The sequence below is a fragment of the Bombina bombina genome, chromosome 1, assembly GCF_027579735.1.
Source record: "Bombina bombina isolate aBomBom1 chromosome 1, aBomBom1.pri, whole genome shotgun sequence".
NCBI classification, from domain to species: Eukaryota; Metazoa; Chordata; class Amphibia; order Anura; family Bombinatoridae; genus Bombina; species Bombina bombina.
In genome coordinates this window covers 258,372,833-258,398,129 of record NC_069499.1, presented here as the reverse complement: position 1 = coordinate 258,398,129, position 25,297 = coordinate 258,372,833, and positions in this window count along the sequence as shown.

Sequence of the window (25,297 nt, the reverse complement as noted above, 5' to 3'; positions counted from 1 at the left end):
CTGATAGGATTCTATCAGCCAATCGGAATTAAGGTAGGAATATTCTGATTGGCTGATGGAATCAGCCAATCAGAATCAAGTTCAATCCGATTGGCTGTTCCGATCAGCCAATAGAATGCAAGCTCAATCTGATTGGCTGATTGGATCAGCCAATCGGATTGAACTTGATTCTGATTGGCTGATTCCATCAGCCAATCAGAATATTCCTACCTTAATTCCGATTGGCTGATAGAATCCTATCAGCCAATCGGAATTCGAGGTACGCCATCTTGGATGACGTCATTTAAAGGAACCGTCATTCGTCGTTCAGTCGTCGGCCAGGATGGATGTTCCGCGGTGGAGGTCTTCAGGATGCTGCCGCTTCGCTCCGGATGGATGCCGCTTGGATGAAGACTTCAATCGGATGGAAGACCTCTTCTGGCCCGCTTGGATGAAGACTTCAGCCGGATCATGGACCTCTTCAGCCCCCCGCTTGGGCTTGGATCAGGACATCGGAGGAGCTCTTCTGGACCGATCGGTGAACCTGGTATGGTGAAGACAAGGTAGGATGATCTTCAGGGGCTTAGTGTTAGGTTTATTTAAGGGGGGTTTGGGTTAGATTAGGGGTATGTGGGTGGTGGGTTGTAATGTTGGGGGGGGTATTGTATGTTTTTTTTTACAGGCAAAAGAGCTGAATTTCTTGGGGCATGCCACGCAAAGGGCCCTGTTCAGGGCTGGTAAGGTAAAAGAGCTTTGAACTTTAGTAATTTAGAATAGGGTAGGGCATTTTTTTATTTTGGGGGGCTTTGTTATTTTATTAGGGGGCTTAGAGTAGGTGTAATTAGTTTAAAATTGTTGTAATATTTTTCTTATGTTTGTAAATAATTTTTTATTTTTTGTAACTTAGTTCTTTTTTATTTTTTGTACTTTAGCTAGTTTATTTAATTGTATTTCTTTGTAGCAATTGTATTTAATTAATTTATTGATAGTGTAGTGTTAGGTTAATTGTAGGTAATTGTAGGTAGTTTATTTAATTAATTTATTGATAGTCTAGTGTTAGGTTTATTTGTAACTTAGGTTAGGATTTCTTTTACAGGTAAATTTGTAATTATTTTAACTATTTTAGCTATTAAATAGTTCTTAACTATTTAATAGCTATTGTACCGGGTTAAAATAAATACAAAGTTACCTGTAAAATAAATATAAATCCTAAAATAGCTATAATATAATTATAATTTATATTGTAGCTATATTAGGATTTATTTTACAGGTAAGTATTTAGCTTTAAATTGGAATAATTTATTTAATAAGAGTTAATTAATTTCGTTAGATTTAAATTATATTTAACTTAGGGGGGTGTTAGTGTTAGGGTTAGACTTAGCTTTAGGGGTTAATACATTTATTAGAATAGCGGCGAGATTCGGTCGGCAGATTAGGGGTTAATAATTGAAGTTAGGTGTCGGCGATGTTAGGGAGGGCAGATTAGGGGTTAATACTATTTATGATAGGGTTAGTGAGGCGGATTAGGGGTTAATAACTTTATTATAGTAGCGCTCAGGTCCGGTCGGCAGATTAGGGGTTAATAAGTGTAGGCAGGTGGAGGCGACGTTGTGGGGGGCAGATTAGGGGTTAATAAATATAATATAGGGGTCGGCGGTGTTAGGGGCAGCAGATTAGGGGTACATAGGGATAATGAAAGTAGCGGCGGTTTACGGAGCGGAAGATTAGGGGTTAATAATAATATGCAGGGGTCAGCGATAGCGGGGGCGGCAGATTAGGGGTTAATAAGTGTAAGGTTAGGGGTGTTTAGACTCGGGGTACATGTTAGAGTGTTAAGTGCAGACGTAGGAAGGGTTACCGCATAGCAAACAATGGGGCTGCGTTAGGAGCTGAACGCGGCTTTTTTGCAGGTGTTTGGTTTTTTTTCAGCTCAAACAGCCCCATTGTTTCCTATGGGGGAATCGTGCACGAGCACGTTTTTGAGGCTGGCCGCGTCCGTAAGCAACTCTGGTATCGAGAGTTGAAGCTGCGTTAAAAATGCTCTACGCTCCTTTTTTGGAGCCTAACGCAGCCTTTATGTGGACGCTCGATACCAGAGTTATTTTTATGGTGCGGCCAGAAAAAAGCCGGCGTTAGTTTTTCGGGTCGTTACCGACAAAACTCCAAATCTAGGCCTAAGTTAATCCTATTTAAAACTAAATACTTACCTATAAAATAAACCCTAATATAGCTACAATATAAATAATAATTATATTGTAGCTATCTTAGGATTTATTTTTATTTTACAGGTACCTTTCAATTTATTTTAACTAGGTACAATAGCTATTAAATAGTTATTAACTATTTAATAGCTTACCTAGCTAAAATAAAGAGAAATGTACCTGTAAACTAAAAACTAACTTAAGTTACAATTACACCTAACACTACACTGTACTTTAATAAATTATTCCTATTTAAAACTAGATACTTACCTGAAAAATAAACTCTAATACAGCTACAATATAATTAATAATTACATTGTAGCTATCTTAGGATTTATATTTATTTTACAGGTAACTTTGTATTTATTTTAGCTAGTTAGAATAGTTATTAAATAGTTATTAACTATTTAATAACTACCTAGCTAAAAGAAATACAAAATTACCTGTAAAATAAATCCTAACCTAAGTTACAATTAAACCTAACACTACACTATCATTAAATAAATTAAATAAACTACCTACAAATAACTACAATTAAATACAATTACATAAACTAACTAAAGTACAAAAAATAAAAAAAGCTAAGTTACAAAAAATAAAAAAAATAAGTTACAAACATTTAAAAACATATTACAACAATTTTAAGCTACTTACACCTACTCTAAGCCCCCTAATAAAATAACAAACCCCCCCAAAATAAAAAAATGCCCTACCCTATTCTACATTAAAAAAGTTCAAAGCTCTTTTACCTTACCAGCCCTTAAAAGGGCCTTTTGTGGGGGCATGCCCCAAAGAGTTCAGCTCTTTTGCCTGTAAAAGAAAAATACAACCCCCCCCAACATTAAAACCCACCACCCACATAACTCTATTCTAACCCAAACCCCCCTTAAAATAACCTAACACTAATCCCCTGAAGATCATCCTACCTTTAGTCGTCTTCACTCAGCCGAGCAGCGATGGAACTGAAGAGGACATCCGGACCGGCAGAAGTTATCCTCCAAGGGGCGCTGAAGAAATCTTCCATCCGATGAAGTCATCCTCCAAGCGGCGCTAAAGAAATCTTCCATCCGGGCGAGGTCATCTTCCAAGAGGCGCTGAAGAAGTCTTCTATCCGGGGCGAGGTCATCTTAGAAGCCGGGTCTTGAATCTTCATCCCGCCGACGCGGAACATCCTTCTTTCCCGACGAACTACCGACGAATGAAGGCTCCTTTAAGGAACGTCATCCAAGATGGCGTCCCTTCAATTCCGATTGGCTGATAGGATTCTATCAGCCAATCGGAATTAAGGTAGGAAAAATCTGATTGGCTGATGGAATCAGCCAATCAGATTCAAGTTCAATCCGATTGACTGATCCAATCAGCCAATCAGATTGAGCTCGCATTCTATTGGCTGTTCCGATCAGCCAATAGAATGCAAGCTCAATCTGATTGGCTGATTGGATCAGCCAATCGGATTGAACTTGAATCTGATTGGCTGATTCCATCAGCCAATCAGATTTTTCCTACCTTAATTCCGATTGGCTGATAGAATCCTATCAGCCAATCGGAATTGAAGGGACGCCATCTTGGATGACGTCCCTTAAAGGAGCCTTCATTCGTCGGTAGTTCGTCGGGAAAGAAGGATGTTCCGCGTCGGCGGGATGAAGATTCAAGACCCGGCTTCTAAGATGACCTCACCCGGATAGAAGACTTCTTCAGCGCCTCTTGGAAGATGACCTCGCCCGGATGGAAGATTTCTTCAGCGCCGCTTGGAGGATAACTTCTGCCGGTCCGGATGTCCTCTTCAGTTCCATCGCTGCTCGGCTGAGTGAAGACGACTAAAGGTAGGATGATCTTCAGGGGATTAGTGTTAGGTTATTTTAAGGGGGGTTTGGATTAGATTAGGGGTATGTGGGTGGTGGGTTTTAATGTTGGGGGGGTTGAATTTTTCTTTTACAGGCAAAAGAGCTGAACTCTTTGGGGCATGCCCCCACAAAAGGCCCTTTTAAGGGCTGGTAAGGTAAAAGAGCTTTGAACTTTTTTTTTTTAAATATTTTTATTTTCAAGTGCAACAGACAGATGGAGATAATTACATTCGGTAGTATTTAAGTAGTATATGATTGCAAGTCAAATGATACCATCAATTCAAATCAACAAAGGAGCAAAAATTTTTCCATCGTGCACAATTTTCTTTTAACCTTAAATACAAATAATATCAACCTCCTAACTCTCAACTGGCATGGTTCACTCTCCAACAACCTCCTCTCTCCCCCCCCCCCTCCCCCGAGAACTCCTCCGATCTAGTCTACCAATCTCCTCGCAGTGTTGCCTCCAAAATGTATTCTGTATTCTTGAATGGTGCGATGATTATAGTGCGTGAAGTGTCTGGCAGTGTGCGAATAAAGGACCCCCATTTGTTAAAGAAAGACCGAACTCTAGCATTCATGTCTCGTAATCCGTCTGCTTGCTCAATAAATAGTTGTTTTAGCAACACCTGCTTTATCTGTGTAACAGTGGGCGGATTTCGTTTGAGCCAGTTTTGAAAAATCAGATGTCTCGCCATCAACACTATATTAGAGACAAGTAGTTTCATATGTTTGGGTAGGCCTAAGAAGTCAAGGAACACCACATTCTGAAATGTCCAATCACCACAGGGACACTGCACTTTTGTCTTCACCCAGTGTGCTGTCATCTTCCAGAATCTGACTAGTTTAGGACAATTCCACACCATGTGTTCTATATCTGCGTCTATCAGACCGCATCTAGGACATTTACTGTCCCTATCTGCCTTCCATCTCTGAAACTTTCCAGGGGTAACATAGCTGTTGTGTATTAATTTAAAATGGGATTTTCTCACCTCTGAGGAGAGAGTTGCCAACTTTACTCTACTGATGCTTTTCTCGACTTCCGCCGCTGTCACATCTTTTGCAAGTTTATCACTCCAAATGGAGGCTATCTTATCTATGCAGGCTGTCCCCGCTAGTCTGTTCATCTTTGTGTACAGTGGTGCTATAGATGTGATGCCATGTCGAGCTAATTCTATGCTTTGTTTTATAGCTGTTTGGTCTTTGTTGCTCCCCTCCCTCCGTAGTGTGTCAAAGTAATGTCTGGCCTGCAAGTAAGCATAGTGGTGAGTTTGGGGCAAGTCAAATGTTGTTCTTAAGGTCTTGAAGGTCTGCATGAGTCCCCCCTCCTTTGTCATTGTTTGACCTACTGTACGAAGTCCTTGACTCTTCCACTGAAGGAAAGCCCTAGTCGATATACCTGCAGGGAACTCAGGATTGCCACACCATGGCAGATATGTGGTCAATCTGTGGTTGCCCCCCAGCTTCTTGCAAAACTGTCTCCAAGCTCTCGTCGGTTGGGCTAGGAGCTCCATGTCTTTTAAGTGTTTAGTCGCTTGGGTTTGGGTCATGTGTGGGATCATCTCTAAAGCCCATGGTTTCGTCAGTTCGCTTTCCAACTTGGGGTCAGAGAACTTTCCCTGTCCCGTAATCCAGTCAATAACGAATTTACATTGGGCTGCCCAGTTGTATAATTCAAAGTTGGGTAGTGCTAATCCCCCCATCTCCCTCGGGGCGGTAAGCTTGAGATAGCTGACCCTGTGTTTCTTGCTATTCCAAATAAAGTTAAGCACCCTTCCCTTAATGTGGTTTAAGTCTGATTTTCGCAGTATTGCTGGTAGAGTCTGGAAAAAGTAAAGCAGCTTGGGGAAGTAGATCATCTTAATAAGTCCCACCCTTCCCGATAGGGATAAAGGCAGCAAAGACCACCCCCCGATCAGGCTATCTAATTGTTTGAGCAAGGGACCATAGTTAATAGAGTACCATCTACGTGGGTCCATATGTAGTGTAATGCCTAAATATTTAAAGTTACCCTCCACTATTCTAAAATCATAACCGGGAATTTGTTTTTTACCTTTTGACAATAACCAGAGTAGTTCAGTTTTGTCGGTATTGACTTTGTATCCAGAGACTAAGCTAAATTCATCAATCATTTCCATCAGTTTTGGGATATTCTTTTGAGGGTCTTGCACGTATAACACCATGTCATCAGCAAACAGCGAGACATGTAAGGTCGACTCGCCTATGCGCATCCCCTGCATTGTCTGCCTGATTTTTATTGCCAAGGGCTCTATGGCCAAGTCGAAAAGGAGTGGGGAGAGAGGGCAGCCCTGTCTAGTGCCTCTGTGGAGTGTAAAGGGTCTGGTAGGTGTGCCATTAATTAGGAGGGACGCCTGCGGTTCTCTATAGAGATTCTCAACTGCCCTAACAAATGCACCCTCAATGCCAATTTTATCCATGGTGGTGTATAAATGCTCCCACAAGACCTTGTAAAAGGCTTTTTCAGCGTCTAAGAATAGCAGGGCTGCCTCGTCATGTATCGCTATGTTCGGGTTGTGTTGTGTTATGTTCCAGTAATGTTGAATAATTGTTTGGACTCTTCGAATGTTAAGTACTGAGGATCTCTCCTTAACAAAACCCATCTGGTCCCCGTGTACTAATGTCGGGAGAATATTAGCTAGTCTGTTTGCAAGGAGTTTTGTTAGGATTTTTGTAGTCCTGGTTAAGCAGGGAAATAGGGCGATATGACTGTGTTAAAAGGGGATCTCTACCTTCCTTTGGAATAATACTGATATTAGCTTCCGCAAATCTGGGAGAGGGTCTAACCTCACCGCTGAGAAGGCCATTGAACAGTTGCATCAAGGTCGGGCCTATATCAGTTCCCATTATCTTGTAGAACTCCGCTGGCAAGCCATCAGGCCCTGGAGTTTTCTCTAATGTTAAATCTTTAATTGTGATCAGAATTTCATTCAAGGCAATGGGGCTGTTAAGTTTGTCAAGTTGGGCACTGTCAATCGTCGGTATTTGTAACTGTTCCAAGAATCTGTCTCTATCTCTTGGCCGTACTTCCTGTGGTGAGTAGAGGTCTTTGTAGAAGTCAGTAAACGCCCTTTGGATGTCCTCTTCCCTATTCAAAACTACGTCACCCTGCTTAATAGCCAGTATAGGATTTCTTTTTGTCGACAATTTCGTCATTCTCGCTAGCAGTTTTCCCGTCTTGCCTCCGAACCTATAGTACCTGGCCTGCATTTTAGAGTGGGTCTTGTTAGTTTGTTGGAGTATATAGTCATCCCTTGTGCGCTTAATGTCTTTGTATTTGAGTCTGTTGATGTTGTTTGGGTTCCTAAGATATTTATTTCTCGCATTTAAAATCTGCGCTAGTAGGAGCTCTGACTGTGCTTTGCTCTTTTTCTTGATGCGTGCAGCGTAAGCCGAAATAACCCCCCTTAAGACAGCCTTAGCTGTTTCCCAGAACAGTATAGGGTCACCTAGATGTGATTGGTCTCTGCGTATGCCAGCCATTCCCCTAAAATGTGTCTATAGAAGTTGGGATCTTTACATAAATACGATGGGAACACCCACCTATTAGTTTTCCCCCTCCTGGGACTAAGTTGGATCTTGACTGCTACTGGGGCATGATCTGAGATCGTTATTGGGTCTATCTCAGCCCCCAACACTCTGGGGCATAACTCTGTGGATATCAGAAAGTAATCAAGTCTGGCCATGGTGTCTTTTGCTACTGACATGCAGGTATAGTCCCTCTGCTCCGGGTATCTGGCTCTCCAGATATCCTGTAGCCCTAAAGTTTTCCTGAAGGTGCGAAGTATTAGGGATTCTTTTTTGGAGTTTCTAAAGCTCTGAGGGGTAGCGGTTTTCCTATTTGGGTTATAGAATCTGTCAGCAGGGACCTGAGGAGAAATATTAAAGTCTCCTCCGACCACAATGGGCAGCGTGGTGAACTGTATTATCTTAGCTTGTAATCCCCTCCAGAAGTGTTGCTTCTGTCTTTGTGGCCCGTATACTCCTACCAAAGCAAGGGGGACTCCCAGGACCTCTAATTGAAGCATTATGAATCTCCCTTCCTGATCTATTTCGGTCTTAGTGATAGTGTACGTCAGGTTTTTCCTAAGTAGTATCGCAACACCCCTAGCTCGTCTCAGTTCGTATGGGGTATACACAACTTATCCCGCCCAGCCCTGTTTCAATTTTTGGTTTTCAAGCTTCGACAAATGCGTCTCTTCTAATATAGCTATGTCAACCCTTCTAGAGCTTAAGTAACGCAGGATAGATCTGCGTTTTTGCGGAGAGGTTATGCCTCCCACATTCCAGCTCATAATATGTAAATTATGTGTCATCTGTAACTCGGTTTGTGGATGGGATGCAGGGTAAGAAATTGTCTACACATAAGTCTGATAACTCAATGTGTGTGGAGTATTTTGGGTGTCTTGTTTGTACCTTACCACCAGGTTTCAGACAAAAAACATTTCCCTCTGTCAGAGAGTCCCGGGGGGGGGGGGGAGGAGAGCATCATGCCAGCTAACTAAAAATAAAAACAACACGGTTAACAACATTGAAGAAAAAATAAACAAGCAGTTCAACAGATAGCTTTCAGAAAACAGAACCAATTGGTTTTTTTTTCCATTGAAGTAATAGTCCCTCAGCGTCTAAATCAATAACTGTGTAGGAACTTACTCATTACTATGCTGCACTTCATCCCCTTTAGTTGCTTTACATTGGTATGTTGGGATTGGCTTTCCCTTGTTTGCTCAAGTCAGCTCTCTACCTTTAGTGATGTAACTGGGACTACCTTCGTGTATCCGTAAACCTCCACTATCTAGGGTCAGGGAGGGTCATTTCTCCTCTGATTGCATGTCTCCCACATATGCAATTTATATTATTGGAGGGCAGCTTATCAGTTCTAGCGTGTGGCCCTCTCCGCCCGCCTTCCAGCGGGGGTCAGCATAAGAAGCGAATATATTGTATAGGAGCACTGGGTCTAGTGATGTGCCAGGGGGTACTTTCTCCCTTGGTAGGTATGGCTTTCACAGTGGGGGAAATTAGGAGATAGATCTAGCTAATCAACCATGTCATTCGGTAGCCTCTAATATCCTTTTACTGACTGCTCACTAAAGTTAGAATCTAAAAGGTGTTTGCGGTGTAAAACAGAACAAATGAACAAACATATTCCCAAAGGCATTCATATTACAGTAATAATAACTGAAAGGCAACCAAAACTAGTAACATACTGAGCGAGAGGAATGTCCCCCTCCATAGAGTCTTTTAATTAGGCAGACTCATGTGAATGTGGAGATTCCAATAGTCAATTTTCTAATTGTAACTTAGGTTAGGATTTATTTTACAGGTAATTTTGTATTTCTTTTAGCTAGGTATTTATTAAATAGTTAATAACTATTTAATAACTATTCTAACTAGCTAAAATAAATACAAAGTTACCTGTAAAATAAATATAAATCCTAAGATAGCTACAATGTAATTATTATTATATTGTAGCTGTATTAGGGTTTATTTTACAGGTAAGTATTTAGTTTTAAATAGGAATAATTTATTAAAGTATAGTGTTAGGTGTAATTGTAACTTAGGTTAGTTTTTATTTCACAGGTAAATTTCTCTTTATTTTAGCTAGGTAAGCTATTAAATAGTTAATAACTATTTAATAGCTATTGTACCTAGTTAAAATAAATTGAAAGGTACCTGTAAAATAAAAATAAATCCTAAGATAGCTACAATATAATTATTATTTATATTGTAGCTATATTAGGGTTTATTTTATAGGTAAGTATTTAGTTTTAAATAGGATTAACTTAGTTAATAATAGAAATATTATTTAGATTTATTTAATTAATATTTAAGTTAGGGGGTGTTAGGGTTAGTGTTAGACTTAGGGTTAGGGGTTAATAATTTTATTACAGTGGCGGCGGTGTAGTGGGGGGCAGGATAGGGGTTAATAAATTTATTATAGAGGGCGGCGGTATAGGGGGGGCAGGATAGGGGTTACTAGGTATAATGTAGTTGGCGGTGGGCTCCGGGAGCGGCGGTTTAGGGGTTAATATGTATAGAGTAGTTTGCGGTGGGCTCCGGGAGCGGCGGTTTAGGGGTTAACATATTTATTATAGTGTCGGTGGGCTCCGGGAGCGGCGGTTTAGGGGGTAATAACTTTATTTAGTTGCGGCAGTGTAGGGGGGACAGATTAGAGGTGTTTAGACTCGGGCTACATGTTAGGGTGTTAGGTGCAGACAGCTCCCATAGGAATGAATGGGATGTCTGTCAGCAGCGAACTTGTACTTTCGCTATGGTCAGACTCCCATTGATTCCTATGGGATCTGCCGCCTCCAGGCTGGCGGTTTTAAAACCTGGTACGCTGGGCCGTAAAAGTGCCGAGCGTACCTGATAGTTTTTTGATAACTAGCAAAAGTAGTGAGATTGTGCCGTACTTGTGTGCGGAACATCTGGAGTGACGTAAGAATCGATCTGTGTCGGACTGAGTCCGGCTGATCGAAGTTTACATCACAAAATTCTACTTTTGCCGGTCTGTAGCCTTTGATAACTAAGGCGAATCAGCCTCGCCACAAATACGCTGCGGAATTCCAGCGTATTTGAGGTTGACGGCTTGATAACTACCCCCCTTGGTGTGCATAACAATGCATTCTCATCATACACATCACGGCCTTGGTGTGCATAACAAAGCGTTCTCATCATACCCATCACAGCCTCGGTGTACATAACAAAGCATTCTCATTATACACATCACGGCCTTGGTGTGCATAACAAAGCGTTCTCATCATACGGATCGCGGCCTGTGTAAGCATAACAAGGTGTCCTCATCATACGCATCATGGACTTGGTGTGCATAACAAAGCATTCTCATCATATACATCACAGCCTTGGTGTGCATAACAAAGTGTTCTCATCATACGGATCACGGCCTGTGTGAGCATAACAAGGCGTTCTCATCATACGCATCACGGCCTTGGTGTGCATAACAATGCATTCTCATCATACGCATCACAGCCTAGGTGTGCATAACAAAGCATTCTCATCATACACATCACGGCCTGTGTGTGTATAACAAGGCGTTCTCATCATACGCATCACGGCCTTGGTGTGCGTAACAATGCATTTTCATCATACGCATCACGGCCTTGGTGTGCATAACAAAGCGTTTTCATCATACGCATCACGGCCTTGGTGTGCATAACAAAGCATTCTCATCATACACATCACAGCCTTGGTGTGCATAACAAGGCGTTCTCATCATACGCATCACGGCCTTGGTGTACATAACAAGGCGTTCTCATCATACGCATAAAGGCCTTGGTGTGCATAACAAGGCGTTCTCATCATACGGATCACAGCCTTGGTGTGCATCACAAGGCGTTCTCATCATACACATCACAGCCTTGGTGTGCATAACAAGGCATTCTCATCATACGCATCACGGCCTTGGTGTGCATAACAAGGCGTTCTCATCATACGCATCAAGGCCTTGGTGTGCATAACAAGGCATTCTCATCATACGCATCAAGGCCTTGGTGTGCATAACAAGGCGTTCTCATCATACGCATCAAGGCCTTGGTGTGCATAACAAGGCGTTCTCATCATACGCATCACAGCCTTGGTGTGCATAAAAAGGCATTCTCATCATACACATCACGGCCTTGGTGTGCATAACAAAGCGTTCTCATCATACACATCACAGCCTTGGTGTGCATAACAAGGCGTTCTCATCATACACATCACAGCCTTGGTGAGCATAACAAAGCGTTCTCATCATACACATCACAGCCTTGGTGTGCATAACAAGGCGTTCTCATCATACGCATCAAGGCCTTGGTGTGCATAACAAGGCGTTCTCATCATACGGATCACAGCCTTGGTGTTTATAACAAGGCGTTCTCATCATACACATCACAGCCTTGGTGTGCATAACAATGCATTTTCATCATGTGCATTACAGCCTTGGTGTGCATAACAAGGCGTTCGCATCATACGCATCACGGCCTTGGTGTGCATAACAAAGCGTTCTCATCATGTGCATCACAGCCTTGGTGTGCATAACAAGGCGTTCGCATCATACGCATCACGGCCTTGGTGTGCATAACAAGGCGTTCTCATCATATGCATCAAGGCCTTGGTGTGCATAACAAGGTGTTCTCATCATACGGATCACAGCCTTGGTGTGCATAACAAGGCGTTCTCATCATACGCATCACAGCCTTGGTGTGCATAAAAAGGCGTTCTCATCATACACATCACGGCCTTGGTGTGCATAACAAGGTGTTCTCATCATACGCATCACGGCCTTAGTGTGCATAACAAAGCGTTCTCATCATACACATCACGGCCTTGGTGTGCATAACAAAGCCCTCTCATCATATGGATCACGGCCTTGGTGCGCACAACAACAAAGCGTTCTCATCATGCAAGCGGGTCACTGATCACAAGCTTTTTTTGTCAGTCTCCCGAACTACAGGTCGAGGATCATTGGTGGACTAGTGGGAGGCACTCCCAAGCCTTCAACAACGTCAGTGTCAGTGACATTGCCACAAATGTGCATTGACGTCACAAAAGGGATGTAGTCACAGTAGCTACAAGGGAGCTGGATGGGGGGGAGGATTTGTAACCCTCTCAATCTTAGCTCCTTAGCAGCTACAGACAATCAAGATCCCTCACTTGAAAGAGAATTGTGTGCTTGAAAGCCAAGCCTACAAAAAAATAAATAAAAAATAAAACACACACAACATGGGTGTTACTACAGATGGTTTCTGCTGCTTTTCAATGTCATAAATTCTGTCACACTTGACATAACCCATTACATCATCATTTACATTATTTATGACGACATATGACATCATTAATGATATAATGATATAACTTGGCATCAGACTTCAGCTCATTAATCGTTTGACTTCTAACCTATTTGAGATTGCATGGAAAAAGTTTGTGTTCAACACTGGTGTTTTTTGCTTTCTCTTGCATTCCAGTAAATTAGAAACATTGCTGCTTTCTTTTTTTAAGTGATCAATTTTTTTATGCAATATAATCAGAAAATCCAATTTTCTTACCCTTAGATTGGGTAAGTCAAGAACTATATAAATTCACAAACAATATGAAAACCTATTGGAACAGTATTGTCAAATGAACTGGAATTGCATTGGATACTATTTGTCAGTCTACTAATGTACTAGAAAAGTACAAAAACTACTAAACAAATTTCCTTCAAATTTTGCAGTTTTGTAGTGATGTCCAACATAAACTGTAAAACAGAACTAATACCAGGTCAAAATTGTGGGAGAAGAAAGCAAAATTTGAAGGTTAGTTTTATGGCAACCCCCCCATATTCCAATGCTTTCCTAATATTTTATTTATTTTATTATGAATCAATAATCCATGGTTGTCCAAAGGAGTGTGTGACTCCCCATGAGTCACTGACTTCCAGATATGAGAAATAAGGGTTACGTCCACTTCACAGTGACAGACCAAACTCCCCGTTTAACGCACCACACTGCATTATTCTAGGGCCAAAGGGAATCACAGCACCACGACCACGACGGACCCTGCGGGTGGCCTGCCTCTGCCTGTCATTTTTTTTTCGATTAGTGGTACTATGCGTGCAAGCTACTGTGACAACAGATATGAGTGGCACTGTGCACTGGCAGAAGTTGGCAGAGTAGACGCTGTAGGCCTGACACACACGCTTGCAGACAACTAACTGCTATTCAATCTATTACAGTCAAAATTGTATTTTTTTTTTAAATGTACACTACTGTTACAACAGATATGAGTTGCACTGGTGTGACACTGTGCCCTGGCAGGCACTGAAACGCACACGTGTGAAGGAAACTGACTGCTATTATTTTACACTCAAAAAGGTGTTGTTTTTTTTAAATGTACACTACTGTTACACCAGATATGAGTTGCACTGGGGTGACACTGTGCCCTGGCAGGCTCTGAAACGCACACGTGTGAAGGAAATTGACTGCTATTATTTCACAGTCAAAAAAGTGTTTTTTTTTTTAAATGTACACTACTGTCACACCAGACATGAGTTGCACTGGGGTGACACTGTGCCCTGGCAGGCAATGAAACGCACACGTGGGAAGGAAACTGACTGCTTTTATTTCACAGTCAAAAAAGTGTTGTTTTTTTAAATGTACACTACTGTTACACCAGATATGAGTTGCACTGGGGTGACACTGTGCCCTGGCAGGCACTGAAACGCACACGTGTGAAGGAAACTGACTGCTATTATTTTACACTCAAAAAGGTGTTGTTTTTTTTTAAATGTACACTACTGTTACACCAGATATGAGTTGCACTGGGGTGACACTGTGCCCTGGCAGGCTCTGAAACGCACACGTGTGAAGGAAATTGACTGCTATTATTTCACAGTCAAAAAAGTGTTGTTTTTTTTAAATGTACACTACTGTTACACCAGACATGAGTTGCACTGGGGTGACACTGTGCCCTGGCAGGCAATGAAACGCACACGTGGGAAGGAAACTGACTGCTTTTATTTCACAGTCAAAAAAGTGTTGTTTTTTTAAATGTACACTACTGTTACACCAGATATGAGTTGCACTGGGGTGACACTGTGCCCTGGCAGGAACTGAAACACACACATGTGAAGGAAACTGACTGCTATTATTTCACAGTCAAAAAAGTGTTGTTTTTTTTAAATGTACACTAATGTTACACCAGATATGAGTTGCACTGGGGTGACACTGTGCCCTGGCAGGCAATGAAACGCACACGTGGGAAGGAAACTGACTGCTATTATTTCACAGTCAAAAAAGTGTTGTTTTTTTTAAATGTACACTACTGTTACACCAGATATGAGTTGCACTGGGGTGACACTGTGCCCTGGCAGGCACTGAAATGCACACGTGTGAAGGAAACTGACTGCTATTATTTCACACTCAAAAAGGTGTTGTTTTTTTAAATGTACACTACTGTTACACCAGATATGAGTTGCACTGGGGTGACACTGTGCCCTGGCAGGCACTGAAACGCACACGTGTGAAGGAAACTGACTGCTATTATTTCACAGTCAAAAAAGTGTTGTTTTTTTTAAATGTACACTACTGTTACACCAGATATGAGTTGCACTGGGGTGACACTGTGCCCTGGCAGGCACTGAAACGCACACGTGTGAAGGAAACTGACTGCTATTATTTCACAGTCAAAAAAGTGTTGTTTTTTTTAAATGTACACTACTGTTACACCAGATATGAGTGGTGGCACTGGGCAAGTGGGCACAGTATATGCTGTGAGCCTGACACACACGCTGGCAGGCAGGCAACTGCAATTAGATTACACAGGGGAAAAAAAAAAAGCAGACTGATGTTCTAGCCCTAAAAAGCGCTTTTTGGGGTGCTGTCCTTACAGCAGAGATCAGATGAGTCCTTCAGGACTGTAGTGGACACTGAATACACTAGCCTAGCTATAGATTTCCCTATTAAATCATCAGCAGCTACACTGTCCCTCCTCTCACTAAGGATGCAGGCTCCGAATGAATCTAAAATGGATGCTGTCCAGGAGGTGGGAGGGTCTGGGAGGGAGGGTCTGCTGCTGATTGGCTGAAATGTGTCTGCTGACTGTGAGGTAAAGGGTCAAAGTTTTACTCAATGATGACGAATAGGGGGCGGACCAAACATTGCATATGTTCGCCCGCCGCAGCGAACGCGAACAAGCTATGTTCGCCATTAAACATTCGCCGGCGAACTATTCGCAACATCACTACTAGGTAGCTATTAAATAGTTAATAACTATTTAATAGCTATTGTACCTAGTTAAAATAAATACAAAGTTGCCTGTAAAATAAATATAAATCCTAAAATAGCTACAATATAATTATTTGTTATATTGTAGCTATATTAGGGTTTATTTTACAGGTAAGTATTTAGCTTTACATAGGATTAATTTATTTAATAAGAAATAATTTATTTAATTAGATTAAAATTATATTTAATTTAGGGGGGTGTTAGGGTTAGGGTTAGACTTAGCTTTAGGGGTTAATACATTTATTAGAGTAGCGGCGAGGTTCGGTCAGCAGATTAGGGGCTAATACTTGAAGTTAGGTGTTGGCGATGTTAGGGAGGGCAGATTAGGGGTTAATACTATTTATTATAGGGTTTGCGAAGCGGGAGTGAGGCGGTTTAGGGGTTAATACATTTATTATAGTGGCGGCGAGGTCCGGTCGGCAGATTAGGGGTTAATAAGTGTAGGTAAGGTAGCGGCGACGTTGGGGGGGACAGATTAGGGGTTAATAAATATAATATAGGTGTCGACGATGTTAGGGGCAGCAGATTAGGGGTACATAGGTATAATGTAGGTTGCGGCGGTGTACGGAGCGGCAGAATAGGGTTTAATAATATAATGCAGGTGTCAGCGATAGCGGGGGTGGCAGATTAGGGGTTAATAAGTGTAAGGTTAGGGGTGTTTAGACTCGGGGTTCATGTTAGGGTGTTAGGTGCAGATTTAGAGAGTGTTTCCCCATAGGAAACAATGGGGCTGCGTTAGGAGCTTAACGCTGCTTTTTTTGCAGGTGTTAGGTTTTTTTGCAGCTCAAACTGCCCCATTGTTTACTATGGGGGAATCGTGCACGAGCACGTTTTTCAAGCTGGCCGCTACCGTAAGCAACGCTGGTATTGAGAGTTGAAGTGGCGGTAAATTATGCTCTACGCTCCCTTTTTGGAGCCTAACGCAGCCCTTCAGAGAACTCTAAATACCAGCGTTATTTAAAAGGTGCGGGGGGGGAAAAACACACATAGCTAACGCACCCCTTTGGCCGCCAAACTCTAAATCTAGCCGAATGTTCTTTTGACACCAAAATGCACATGCACAGAACCTTTCTCCCGCGATTGTCATTTCTGAGCAAATATATAAAAAAAATTGCTCATTTTTTAATTTTTTTTTTCTGTAAAGTGTGACACAAATCTTGCTCTTCTCATTTTTTGGAGTAATTAAAAATGGTCTTTTTTAATATCTTTAAATCTTAATTGATTCACTTCACATTTGATAGTTTTACATAAAGAACTTTAAAAACATACACAACACACAGAGAGTCCAGCACTCACTTACAAGCTTGCTTTTAAGTTTGCATTGTGTGGCTGTTTTAAGGTCCCAGATTTTGGAAGGGGCCTTGATGTGGTACCTAGGCTTGTCCCATTTGGCCAAATGTGGTAACTAACCCTTCCATTTTTGCTTTTAATCTTAGCTGAGAGCTTGTAAGTGAGTGGTGAACTTTCTCTGTGTGTTGTATTCATTTGTTTTGTAATTTTCCCTATGGCTCTTGCACCCAGACCTGTCTGGGGTTAACTGCCTGTGACTCTGGGGACAGCACAGCTTCCTGTGAGTGCCAGTGAGCACCCAGGGCTGAGCATGTTGCAGGGTCATTGGATGTGTACACAGTCCAGTCTGAGAGTGCAATCTCCTTCCATGTTTTATATATATATATATATATATATATAATACATTCTGAGCTAGATTACAAGTGGAGAGCTATTTTAGCGTGCACCCGTGAAGGGGGAAATTTGCTGTTTACAGGTGCACATTAAATAACCAGACATTAAAAGTGGCTGGTTAATGCTCCCGCGAGCTTGTGGGAGCACTTTGCACTAATCACAATTAACCAGAGGTCAGGTACAGTACCTTTATTAAAATAAAAAATATGAGCAAGGAAGCAGTTATAAGGGGTTAAAGTGAGGGGATGTGTGGTGTTAGAAAAAAAACAACACTGTAAAGACATACCGGTCTATGGGGACTGTGTTTTAAACTGTAAATATAAATGTATATGCTTCTATACACATATAAACACATAAATATATATGTATATGCTTCTATACACATATAAACACATAAATATATATGTATATGCTTCTATACACATATAAACACATAAATATATATGTATATGCTTCTATACACATATAAACACATAAATATATATGTATATGCTTCTATACACATATAAACACATAAATATATATGTATATGCTTCTATACACATATAAACACATAAATATATATGTATATGCTTCTATACACATATAAACACATAAATATATATGTATATGCTTCTATACACATATAAACACATAAATATATATGTATATATTCATATATATTTTAAATTTGCTGCCCAACTGGGTGACTTACAACCTGCGCTGCACTAGGCTTTTTGCCGTGTCTCACAACATCAGAATGAGGGTCCCATTGGACCTGATGGAAGCGTGCACTAGTGAGCGCAATGCATCCAGGCAATGCGTACTCAAGGTCGCATTCGCATTGCACTTAACTTGTACTACCAGCGCATATTTGTGTTCACTGGTATTATTGAATGGAGTGCAAATATCGCACTAGCGGGAGCTCCATATTGCGCTCCACTCTTAATCTAGTCCTATATAGTCTATAATTTCTCTTACTGTTTATTAAGCAATTTATATAACCCACATTCTCAAATTAATAATGTAGAGTGAAACATTTGCACTTTATTTTGTATTTTCAAAGGTTTTCTTCTAATCAAAGTGTAAATATTGCACTTTTTTTACTGTCTCTAGAGAAGCTGGAGGGAACTCATTGAAATTCAGTGACCCCCTATATGCTGCACAGTGATTGTTTGACATATGCAGGTGCTTTTTTATATCGGTCTTTAATTTGCCACAACAGAGTAGAGAAGAAGTATAATAAATAATACACAAGAAGATTTTCAAGGGGTGTGTTCCAGGACCGCAAAACAATATAAATTTCAAAATAAGTTGTAAATGCGTTAAAACCTTAATTTTATTTGCAGATATTGTGCAGTTAAGTGGATGTGTTAAAATGATTTTATTGTCCCTTTTATTAACTCCTCATACTATTTCTTGTAATCTCTCTATAAAAAACTGAGCAAACAAATTGCTAGAGTGAGATCCGCTGGAGTTAAAAGGTCCCTTGTGGAATTCTTGCAAGGTTAAAATCCATTGCAACCTCTCTGTCTCGCCTTATGGTGTTTATTGCATTTCACAGAATGTGAGACAAAAAATATGAGTTTTTCTGAGTTTTCTTTTACATTGAAAATGTAAAAAAAAAAAAAAAAAAAAAAAAATTATACGTATTTCAGTTTATATTCCCATATACACTGCTAAATAAAAATGTACAATATAAACTTTTATACTAGACATACGCAAGAACAAACAAGTCATTTACCAGAAATAAAAAAATTGATTTAGTTTTGTCTGAAATACGTTCATCATTTGGGGGTCGATCCGATATAAATCGTCGCCCGCAAAAGCCTGCGACGCCAATATTTACGCTGATTTGGTATCCTATATACGGCGTAACCTAGAAGTTACGCGCGTATATTTCTGCCGTCGCCCGTAGTTTTTTGGGCCATAGGCAGGTATACCAAACCAGCGCAGTTTGGTATCCAATATGCAGCGTAAGGACTTACGTGGCGAAAATGGAGAAAACTTACTCCATTTTCACCTCGCCACAAAAAGCAGCCGTAAGAAGCCTTACGCTGACTATTGGAGCCCCGTAACTCCCTAAACTAACTAGAAAATAAACCTAACACCTAACGCATGCGCAATGTCTATCTCCCTGTCAACCGCGATCTTCTAAAATAAACCTAACACCTAACGCATGCGCAATGTCTATCTACCTGTCAACCGCGATCCCCCCCGAAATCCCTAATAAAGTTATTAACCCCTAAACCGCCGCTCCCGGACCCCGCCGCCATCTACATAAACGAACCCCCTACTGTGAGCCCCTAAAACCGCCGCCATCTACCTTATCTATCCCCTAATCTGACCCCTTACACCGCCGCCACCTATATAAAAATTATTAACCCCTAATCTAATCCCCCTATACCGCCGCCAGCTATATTAATATTATTAACCCCTAATGTAAGCCCCTTACACCGCCGCCATCTCTATTAAAATGATTAACCCCTAATTGAATCTACCTACCCCGCCGCCAGCTATATTATCTATATTAACCCTAAGTATATTATAGTTAATATAGGTATTACATTATATATATTAACTATATTAACCCTAATTATATTAGGGTTAATATAGTTAATATAGTTACTATAGTATTTATATTAACTATATTAACTCTATCTAACCCTAACTAAATTTATATTAAATTAATCTAATTCATTTATAAACTAAAATATTCCTATTTAAATCTAAATACTTACCTATAAAACAAACCCTAAGATAGCTACAATATAATTAATAATTACATTCTAGCTATGTTAGGGTTAATATTTATTTAACAGGTAAATTGTTAATTATTTTAACTAGGTATAATAGATATTAAATAGTTATTAACTATTTAATATCTACCTAGTTAAAATAATTACCCAATTACCTGTAAAATAAATCCTAACCTAAGTTACAAATACACCTACACTATCAATAAATTTAATAAACTACAAACATCTATCTAAAAATACAATTAAATTAACTAAACTAAATTACAAAAAAAAAACAAACACTAAATTACAAAAAATAAAAAAAAGATTACAAGATATTTAAGCTAATTACACCTATTCTAAGCCCCCTAATAAAATAATAAACCCCCAAAATAAAAAAAATTCCCTGCCCTATTCTAAATTAAACAAATTTCAAAGCTCTTTACCTTACCAGCCCTTAAAAGGGCCTTTTGTGGGGCATGCCTCAAAGAATTCAGCTCTTTTGCATACAACAAATACAATCCCCCCCCCCATTACAACCCACCACCCACATACCCCTATTCTAAAACCACCCAAACCCCCCTTAAAAAAGCCTAACACTACCCCCCTGAAGATCTCCCTACCTTGTCTTCACCACACCGGGCCGAACTCCTGATCCGATCCGGGCGATGTCTTCCTCCAAGCGGCAAAGAAGAATTCTTCCTCCGGCGATGTCTTCCTCCAAGCGGCAAAGAAGAATTCTTCCTCCGGCGACGTCTTCCTCCAAGCGGCAGCAAAGTCTTCATTCTTCCGGCGGCATCTTCAATCTTCTTTCTTCGCTCCGCCGCCGCGGAGCATCCATCCTGGCCGACTGCTGTACTTGGAATGAGGTACCTTTAAATGACGTCATCCAAGATGGCGTCCGCCGAATTCCGATTGGCTGATAGGATTCTATCAGCCAATCGGAATTAAGTTAGAAAAATCTGATTGGCTGATTGAATCAGCCAATCAGATTCAAGTTCAATCCGATTGGCTGATCCGAACAGCCAATCAGATTGAGCTTGCATTCTATTGGCTGATCAGAACAGCCAATAGAATGCGAGCTCAATCTGATTGGCTGATTGGATCAGCCAATCGGATTGAACTTGAATCTGATTGGCTGATTCAATCAGCCAATCAGATTTTTCTAACTTAATTCCGATTGGCTGATAGAATCCTATCAGCCAATCGGAATTCGGCGGACGCCATCTTGGATGACGTCATTTAAAGGTACCTCATTCCAAGTACAGCAGTCGGCCAGGATGGATGCTCCGCGGCGGCGGAGCGAAGAAAGAAGATTGAAGATGCCGCCGGAAGAATGAAGACTTTGCTGCCGCTTGGAGGAAGACGTCGCCGGAGGAAGAATTCTTCTTTGCCGCTTGGAGGAAGACATCGCCGGAGGAAGAATTCTTCTTTGCCGCTTGGAGGAAGACATCGCCCGGATCGGATCAGGAGTTCGGCCCGGTGTGGTGAAGACAAGGTAGGGAGATATTCAGGGGGGTAGTGTTAGGCTTTTTTAAGGGGGGTTTGGGTGGTTTTAGAATAGGGGTATGTGGGTGGTGGGTTGTAATGGGGGGGGGGGGGATTGTATTTGTTGTATGCAAAAGAGCTGAATTCTTTGGGGCATGCCCCACAAAAGGCCCTTTTAAGGGCTGGTAAGGTAAAGAGCTTTGAAATTTGTTTAATTTAGAATAGGGCAGGGAATTTTTTTATTTTGGGGGTTTATTATTTTATTAGGGGGCTTAGAATAGGTGTAATTAGCTTAAATATCTTGTAATCTTTTTTTTATTTTTTGTAATTTAGTGTTTGTTTGTTTTTGTAATTTAGTTTAGTTAATTTAATTGTATTTTTAGATAGATGTTTGTAGTTTATTAAATTTATTGATAGTGTAGGTGTATTTGTAACTTAGGTTAGGATTTATTTTACAGGTAATTGGGTAATTATTTTAACTAGGTAGATATTAAATAGTTAATAACTATTTAATATCTATTATACCTAGTTAAAATAATTAACAATTTACCTGTAAAATAAATATTAACCCTAACATAGCTACAATGTAATTATTAATTATATTGTAGCTATCTTAGGGTTTATTTTATAGGTAAGTATTTAGATTTAAATAGGAATATTTTAGTTTATAAATGAATTAGATTAATTTAATATAAATTTAGTTAGGGGTGTTAGGGTTAGATAGAGTTAATATAGTTAATATAAATACTATAGTAACTATATTAACTATATTAACCCTAATATAATTAGGGTTAATATAGTTAATATATATAATGTAATACCTATATTAACTATAATATACTTAGGGTTAATATAGATAATATAGCTGGCGGCGGGGTAGGTAGATTAAATTAGGGGTTAATCATTTTAATAGAGATGGCGGCGGTGTAAGGGGCTTACATTAGGGGTTAATAATTTTAATATAGATGGCGGCGGTGTTAGGGGCTCACTTTAGGGGGTTATAGATATAATATAGCTGGCGGCGGGGTACGGGAGCGGCGGTTTAGGGGTTAATAGCTTTTTTATTGTTAGGATAGTGAGGGGGGATAGCGGATAGAGGGTTAGACTTGTCGGGCTATGTTAGGGAGGCGTGTTAGACAGTGCGGGCTATGTTAGGGAGGCGTGTTAGACAGTGCGGGTGTTTTAGACTTTAGTCAGGTTTTATAGGCGCCGGCAGTTTCTAACGTGCCGCAAGTCACTGGCGACGCCAGAAATTTGTACTTACGCAGATTTCTGGACATCGCTGGTTTGTCAGACTTACGGCACGTTAGCATCTGACGGCGACCTATATGGGATAGCTCGAGTTGCGAGCTGAAACTGCGGGCGATGCCGGTTCCCTCGCTTGCGCCGCAAACTGCGATCTATATCGGATCGCGCCCTTGATTTTTCCAAATGTGTTTGTTAACAAAAATATGTTCATCTACTATTTCATATGGGGAACGTGTTCAAAGCATCAGAGGAGCAGGTGGACAGCAGGTTAAACTTAAAGGGACATTATACACTAGATTTTTCTTTGCATAAATGTTTTGTAGATGATCCATTTATATAGAATATACAGCTTTTTTTTTAATAAAGAATGTATAGTTTTGCTTATTTTTAAATAACATTGCGCTGATTTTCAGACTTCTAACCAAGCCCCAAAGTTTTAGGAGAATACTGATGTATACCTACTCCAGCTTGCTCCTGATTGTGTAAAGAGTCTTTTCATACGCAGAGGAAGGGGGAGTGTGCAATAGACCTCACTTGCAGTGGGTGTTCGAGCCACCTTTTCAACCGAGCTAAACTGGGAGCTTCTAAGTAAGTTTTTAAACAGTTTTATACTGGATTTTTAGATTAGTATCTGTGCATATCATTCTTTATAGTAGTGTCTATTACATGCAGTTAAATGAAAATGGGTGTATACTATCCCTTTAAAGAGACATTAAAAGTGCAAAAAGTTGGAACAAAACCATTAAAGGGACATAAATAAAGTTGGGATAGAGACAAAAGATAATAATATGTACTTTTATTACTTTACCTGCAAATTTATACTGCAGCGCCTCGCCATTATCCCTTTCATTTAAGTTTCTGAATTGTAAAGCTCTAACTTCCCCCCACACATTTCCTTCTATGGCTGTATCTATATCTATTGTTGTTTTGGTAGAATGCAAAAGTGCATAGGGATTATCTGAATGTCAGAGGGCAAACTTTTTACTTTCAACCTGTTATATGAGCGCAAATCTCCCAATTACTTCTAGCGCTTTTAGTACTCGAACACAAGTGCAAACTACCACTTCCCTCATAATCAGGTCCATAGTCATATTTCAGCTCTAGACCAGCAATACACTTCTGGGCTCTAGCTGAACACATCTAGTAAGCCAATGAAAATAGACATGTGCATAACCACCAATCCCCTGCTAGCTCCTAGTTTGCATTGCTGCTCCTCAGTCTACCTAGGTATGCTCTTCAACAAAAAATACCAAGAGAACCAGGTAGCTTTGATAATTGAAGTAAAATGAAAAGTCTGTTAAAATTGGATTTTGACTTTCATGTCCCTTTAAATCAAGTAAAATGGACATTGAACTGTTTGCACAACTACAGTAGTATGGTTACTACTTACCACACTCCTACTGAGAATGTGCAAGATTTCACAGTATATAAGTATATGTATTTTGGGATTTATTGCTTTTTTGCTGCATGATACAGGAGGATGAAAAATGTCAGAAATACATCTACTGCTCATTTGAATTTCACACTAAGGGCCAGATTTCGCGTGGCACGCTACCAGTTGCACATGAGCGATTTCGGGTATACCGCGGATGTTTGCTTGCGTTTGCAGTAGGACGCGTATTACAAGTTAAAAGTAAACACATTTACTTGAGACCGATTGGATTCAATGTGCGTTGGGTTAGTGGACCTCAGAGCTCTAGTTAACTGTTACACTTGAGTAAATAGATGCGCAAAAAACATTAAAGGGACAGTCAACACCAGAATTTTTGTTGTTTTAAAAGATAGATAATCCCTTTATTACCCATTCCCCTGTTTTGCATAACCAACACAGTTATAGTAATATACTTTTTACCTCTGTGATTAACTTGTATCTAAGCATCTTCTGACAGCCCCCTGATCACATGACATTTTATTTATTATCTATTGACTTTCATTTTAGCCAATTAGTACAGTGTCTGCCATAATCCACGGGCGTGATCACAATGTTATCTATATGGTTTATATTAACTAGCTCTCCTTGTTGTGAAAAGCATGTGATAAGAGGCGGCCTTCAAGGGCTTAGAAATTAGCATATGAGCCTTCCTAGGTTTAGCTTTCAACTAAGAATACCAAGAGAACAAAGCAATATGGGTGATAAAAGTAAATAGGAAAGTTGTTTAAAATGACATGCCTTATTTGAAACATGAAAGGTTTTTTTGGACTTGACTGTCCCTTTAAAAATGCTTTAAAAAGTACAGGTACACTCATAATAACACCCTCTAACAACAAATATTTGCAAAGGTTTTAACATAGAAATACATACATACATATGTCTAAATATATACAAAAGGATTATTTAGGGGGAATGAATGTGCAGA